Raw genomic sequence first — 7272 nt, 5'->3', positions numbered from 1 at the left:
CTCCTAAGCAGCAAAAACTGGAAAAATAAAAGGTTTTTTGGCTGCAGACAACCCGGCCGTTCAGTCAGCCCCGCGACGCCCCGGTTCTGGTCCCAACCCTGGTGCAAAACGGGGGGGCGGCCCTCTGATTTTCGTCCTTTTTAACCAAGCACAGGCCTAAGAGCTTTTTTTTTTTTTGCCCTCCTTCAGCCACATCGATGCCTTTTCTCAGTTCGCCCCGAACTGGCCCATTTCAGACAGAAGGGCCTTCCTCCATCGCGCCGAAGGAGGAAGCGCGGCCTCACGACATACGTGCAGCAATTTTTAATGTTTTTTTCCCCCTTCGGTCTCTTTTCTGGCAATTTGGCATACAAGCCAAAATCATTTTCCGGAGAGCATCCGCCAGGGCCCAGCCAGAGGGACCAAGAGCAGCACCCGCCTCCTACACCACCTTAACACAGTGACCTTTGCCGTTTGTGGACCTCTACAAACCGCTGGAAACGACGACCGTAACATGGAAGAAAATAAAGTAGAACTTGCTCCCACACACCTTTGGGGCCACCCTGCGAAGCCCCCTCCACCCATGAGAAGAAAGGGACGGCTCTCCTTTATTTTGGCTGCGCTGCCGTAGCGAGGAAGGGAAGGATTTCCCTTGAAATTTGCTCCCCTTGGAGCTGACTGCATTATTTATGATAAAGCGCCTTCCCATTAACTGTTGGATCAAGGTCTTTACGGTTACTAAATAGTGCCCTCGTTTTAGCACGGCTCTGTATGGTTTCGTATAACAGGTAATTAAAGCATTGTGGATTACACACTGAATATATCCATATGATACAACAGAGTGATTTAGGGCCCTTCGAGGAGTGTCCCGAGATTCTTTGTGGGAGCAATGAAAATGAAAAATTAAATAAATTCAGTTGGTACACTGAAGAGCTTAGACAAAAACAAGTCCGCCTGCTTCTGAAAACCAGTAGAACAAGTTTGAAGAACCTTTGGAAGCAGTGAATTACAAATTTGCAAAGCAATTGGGAGTGGGGGAGAAACAGAAATAAGATTAGTAATAAGAAAAAGTGGCGTGGTTGTTTTGTTTTGGGTGGCGTTTCTTAAGCTTTTTTACTTGGTTGGGGTTTTTTAACCATGCACGTTAGGCAAATAGTCTTCTCTAGGCTTTTTTTTTTTCCTCCCAGCTGCACCACCCTTCCATTTTGAAATGCTGTGGAAACTCAAATACTTCCAAAACTGATGCTAATGCAAGTTCCAAGAGACTTTGAACTGTAAAATCTTTTTGGTGGTTTTTTTTTTTTTTTTCTTTTATCAGTAAAGGAATAGAGATAGATAATATTTGGAGTGATGGAATTGCAGGTCTGGTCAGCTAAGTTGGCTAGAGACAAAACAGAGGTTCACAGAGGGAAAGAAATTGTTAAAAACACGCAAGAAACAATTGTAGATTCAACACCTTAAGAGACAGATGTTAGACACAAACATTAGATGATCTGGGGAAAAAAATGAAAAAAAAAAGGATTAAGTTGGACAATGGTGAGACCCAGGGGAAAGTACAGCTTCCACCTTTCTGATGGTTAAGACACAAATGAAAACCCAGTTTTCATGGAGAGGTGCTGTCAGATTTCACAACATCTGATACGAATATGCCACAGCAGGAGGAATAATAGCACGGTTTGCTAAAATCAGAGAGATTTAAATCTAATTGTGATGGAGTTCTAGATAATAATGGTAAAAACACTAACCTTTCCATGCTAATACATAAATCCTGCAATGGAACAGATGACGATGATGGGATGATTTTAGTATGGGAAAGAGGACATAAAATAACTACCCCCACAAAAAAAACTTCTGGGTACTGCGTCTGAGCAAAGCTTCCCTTCGGGTTATCACTCCTACAGCTAACATGAGGAGTATTAAGTACTTGTGGGAATGACAAGGGGAAGGAGGAGAGGGAAAGGGAGAGGGGAATAGAAGTAGGAAAAAAATGCGGCAGGCCTACAATATAAGTATGCCCTTATCACTGGTAGGATTTTTAGTCTTTCTTTCAAAAGACAGCAAAATATTACAGGATCCATAGTATGACCTGTGCACTTCTTTCCAAAAGGATGTATTTGGGATATAAAGGTGACAGTTGGTAGTGGCCTTGCATTGACCCCCCTGAATTACTATTAGGAAGCAAAAACGTATAAACACTTTCAGTGATAAATCCCCTTTTTAAAAAAAAAAAAAATCCTCCAAAAAAAGTTCAAAGGGTTAAATGTGATTGTCATGAAGTAAGAGGCGCAGCCGCTTAGGCTGGGATCTTTCATCTGTACACAAAAAACTAAGACCCTGAAGTCAACCTTCAAAAGCAAGGAAGGCATTTTGTTATCGAGTTTATTTGCATAGTACCTCCTATATATAACGTGACAGCTTAGATGACATCATCCTGGTGAATTATTATAGCTGAGAGTCAGATATTACTGATACAATTGTGCAATGTTGTAGTTAATGAGACAGTATCAGGATAAGAACCAAACCTTATTTTGTGGTTTTGTATAACTTAGTTTGACATAGATAGCAAACCAACCGTGATATAATTGGATGCAACTTTGCAGGCTGAAAGACTGACAGATAAGACCTGAAAGAGACACAGAGAAGATGAAACAGATCAAAATTTCCTTTCTAAAAAACCCCTCTCCTTTCAGATTCAGTTGGCTGAAGCTGGAGCAACCTTTCTGCTTAACCCGAGCCGTGTTGCAGCACCTGGGAGGTTTCTGTCGTGCATGGTTTTAGGTACGCTTTTGTACATACACAAATAATAGTTAAGACTAGGAAAATGAGAAGAAACTTTTCTTAAAAGGTTGCACAAAAAGTTGTAGCATTTTGAAGTCTGCGCTGACACTGAAAACCGAAAAGCTGTTACGCTTTCTGAATGGCTTGCAGCATCTTTTTCAGAATAATAGGAAAGACTATTATGTGTTTTTTCAATTATTTTAAGAGTTTCAATATGATGTTATTTGGATATGAAAGTAGTCAATCTTGATGGGCAAGGGAATGTAATTGATTACAATGAGAAAGGCGGCATAAGGCTGATACTTAAAGGCATCAAAATCTGAGCTGTCATAGGGAAACTTTTGTTTGCTTTGTATGCAGCATTATTCTCAGTTTGTCTCTTTTCTGTTTCGTGCCTGATTCAGAGCCGCGGTGGGTCCCGTGATCTGGGTGCACGCACGGTCCAGCCAGTTTGGGGCTGGCTCTGCACGCCAAGGGAGCAGAGCTGCAGATCCTTGCAAGCTTGTAGTGTCTTTGGTAAAGCTTTTGGTAGGGAGTGATTCACATCCAGAAAGAAGTGTTTTGCAAGGGTAGGCCTGAGGCGTGATTATCTACTTAAGCATGTAGTAGTCATTTTAACTACTTTTCTAACTCTAAGTTACTGATTTTCGTGCGTAATTACGTATTAATTCAGATGCTTTCATTCTCTGACGGGTAAAATTAGTGAAGTTGATGGTAAATAAAGATAGTGTAAACTTAGTATAACATAAGAACATTCACGTAACAATTTTATAATTTCCCAAGCAAATAGTGGAAGTCTTATCATGAAATATTTAGGCAAAGGCGTTTCTCTGATACTGATGTTTCAGGTCTCAGTCCCAAAATCTGGGATGAAAGTGAGATGCACTTTCATCTTGGGCCTCTCAGTATCATAAGATGCCTCCACAAACGATCTGGAAGCCCTGTAGCTGGGGGGCTCGTGTTCAGCCTGGCATCCACTGCAATGGTCGTGGGTCCCTTTTGGCAGGGCTGCCACTCCACCGGTTGCTTCTCAGCCTGGGGAGATGCCTGGAGTTGTTCTGTCCCATGCACACAGCTCTGCATCTCTCCTTACTGAGCTTCACGAGGTTGCTGCTGGTCCGGTTTTGAAATTCAACAAGCTCCCTCTGGACTGAAGCTTGCTGTTTGCCATGCCAGCAACTTCTCCTGTGTAGTGCAATACCCTCCACAAGTTGCACTCTCTGTCATCATCCAGGCAAGCAATGAATATGCTGGAGAACATCGGCCCCCAGTATTGATCTTGGAGCCCTTGCTAGTCACTGGCTGCCACATGGACCTTGCGCTGCCAGCCATCATTCCAGTCAAGTGGCGCAGCCAGTTTCCAACCCACCTGATGATCCATTTCTCCAGGCCATAATTCCTCAGCTCCAAAATGAGAATGCTACAGGGGATGTCAAAAGCTTTACTGGTGTCTGGTTAGCTCACATTCACCACTTGCTGGTCGTCCGCAGAGTCAGTTGTGCTGGTAAAGCAGGATTTGTCTGAATACTTAGTCACATACTTGGGAATGGATTCCCAAGATGATGTGCTTCATCAGCTCCTCAGAAATGGAGGTGAGGCTGACCACCTAGTTCTCTGCATTCTTGCCTTTTTTAGAGAGGAACATAATGTTGCTGGTTTTGTGTTGGTTTCTTTTTTTTTTTTTCTAGTTATCAGGGACTTCCCCTCATAGTTCTGATTTTCAATAGATGAAGGCAATAGTGTTCTTTTACATAAGAGTATAGCTAGGAAGTATAATAGTTCCTTTCAGCTCCTTCCTCAAGCCTTCCTCATTACCCAGTAATTTGGGTAGGAGTACTATCTATCCCATCTATTGAAACTGGATCTCTGTGAACAAAGGATGCAAGAATGATTGAGCTGAAGCAAAATTAAACAAAAGATCCTGGATAGGATAACGTGGTGGCTGGAACACTTGGCCAGGAGAGGAGGGAGCTGTATTCTCATTCTCCCTGAAAAGGAAATTGTTCCCATTTCCAGGCTGACAGCATTAATTTCTAGGTCATTACAGAACTGCCACGGCAATGTATTCTAGTTGCACTTTGGTAGAAAAATGGCTGCTGTGCTTTGGATTAGAAAAGGCAATTACCTGCTCCTTGATGAACAAGGGCCAGGATCTGTGCGCTCTTGCGGATACGGCATCTGTCCTGTAGCCCCAGAAAAGGGAAGGGAGGAGGTTTGCATCCACGTGTCCTCATCCTTTGTGCAAATACACGCATGCAGTGAATACCCCGGCAATGGTGGATGGTCGTTTTGTAGCTTAAAAACAGAATTGAGACAAACTCAAAAAAAGTCCTGGAAAAGATCAGGGGTGGGAAGAGAAGGCAGGTGGGGAGAGGCACCCATACCGCCTGGCTTAAGGCACTTATGCTCGCACAGCTCGCCCTCGCCCGCAGCACAGGAGCAGAGAGGCAGGGCAGGTGTCTACCTGAGCGGGAGCATCAGCAAGAAGTAATACAGCGAAGTACAAGCCAAGTTGAGCTGCCAAAACCAGAGCAAAACGCAGCAGCAGTAGTGCAGACTGTAATTATATGAATGCCTGGTAGATTGGGTATCTTTTGTATCGCGTGTAGTTATCACGGTGATGATACCTACCTACTATATGATACTATTATCCTGGTAGTACAATTGCTCATCACCACTATGCCGTCAAGAAAAATGCTTCTCCTGATGACTAGTCAAAATAGGAGCGCGGCTTAAATACTCTGATTTGCTTCTGGAATAGCCTTTTTCTTCCTCGCTTTTGACATGAGAGCACCATCCTCCCAATGTGGGCACTAGGATTGCATGTTAAATTTAGCCAATGGGCTAGGAGACACTTTTATGCCTCTTGGGCAAAACCCCAGGCATTGGCTTTCAAGATTTGCTGCAGCATTTTATTTTTTTTTTCAATACATATATACAAAAATATGCATCTGCACAGAACTAGAAAGAGCTGAATCTTCTATTTAATAATTGATACACCTCTGATACTTACTGGGCACGGGTTTAGCTGGGTGTGTGGAAAACGCACTGCAATTTTTAGGCAGCTAAACAAACAAACAAAAATACTCCAAAATGACTGCTTTTAGCAGCTAAGAAATGGGTGTTGATGTAGTGCTCTGGAGTGCTATAGTCTGTCCAGCCTGTGTCATTCTAACCTTGAATATTGCTGTGCCTATAGGAATGTGAATATACTTCAGCTTCCTCCTACCAGAGAGTAACATTTTACCCACTATTTGTGCAATATGAATTATGGTATAACATTACCATTCCATTTAATAACAGTCGACAATGCACAAACCCAGTCAAAATTAATAAAGTATAATATTCTGGACAACAGGTGTTGCAGTTGATAAGTAGTTCTATTGGATGAAGATGTCTGAGGAACTGGGAAGAATTTAAATGTCATTAAATGATGGCATGAAAATGTCTATGGAGGGGAATGAAAAATCCGCAGCAGTAAGCCATAAGAGAAAACTAAATCAAGAAAGTGACCTTTTATGTGAGTTGGATCAAAAATATATTCAGTATCCTTCTCAGACGGGGTATGAGAAAGATAATCAGTTGCCTAAGAATATATTACTTACAGTAATAATCAGAATTACTACAATAACAGAAGACTTTATGCTGATGTAAGATTTTGTATAAATTTGATGAAATCTAACAATATTATTTGATCTCTCTGAGAAATTAATAAGATGTAAACTTTGGGAAATTTTGTCTACAAATAGCTCAAGTACATGCTGTGTATTCCTCATGTAATCTCACTGTTTTCATCAGTCGGTGTTACAGGCAGTGTCTGAATGCTTGCCCTGACCTGCTCTGTGATCTTGAGCAACTCCTGTCACCTTAACCTGCTTCTATTTCCCCATCAGTATAATAAAAATAGTAAATCTTTCCTATCTCCTTTCTTGTGCCCGGTCAAATGGCAAGCTGAAGCAAGATTTGCCAAAGTATTTTGTACCGTTTCAGTAACCCAAGGTAGCCATAAACTTGCTCAAACCGGCTAAGTTTGACTGATGCGTCGTTGAATCAGCGTCAACTATCCAGGCTAAACCATAAGTAATAAATAACCAAAATACTTTTTGCTGCATATGCTCTTACAAACCTCTGCCCTAAGCCTATAGTAGCTCATAAGCTTTTGTGTGAGAAGTCGTGCTGCTATACAATAAAGAGTCAATTTAACTCATTTTTTCTTCCGTGTAGTTTACCCCATCTCAAGATCATTTCTTGTTATTTGTGAATTCACACATTTTAAACACTATTCTGCAATCCTTGTGCAGGCAAGCTGCCCATTTGACAGGTTTCCCCCCCAGGTCAGTAAGTGCTTGCTGCTGCCGTTCTGAATTTGCGGGTGCTCTGTAAGTCATCGTTTTAGGAGTGAGAAAATGGCAGGATTTAATGTCGCCTGTCCTTCTGAACAAACTTCACCCAGGCTGCTCCATCTGAAGCCGAGCAGGCGTTCTACTATTCACTGCATTAGCTGCAAGGCTACGA

The sequence above is a fragment of the Charadrius vociferus genome, unplaced genomic scaffold (genome assembly GCF_000708025.1).
Source record: "Charadrius vociferus isolate BGI_N301 unplaced genomic scaffold, ASM70802v2 scaffold380, whole genome shotgun sequence".
Taxonomy (NCBI): domain Eukaryota; kingdom Metazoa; phylum Chordata; class Aves; order Charadriiformes; family Charadriidae; genus Charadrius; species Charadrius vociferus.
The sequence above is the reverse complement of the archived record's forward strand: the minus strand, read 5'-3'. Positions refer to the sequence as shown.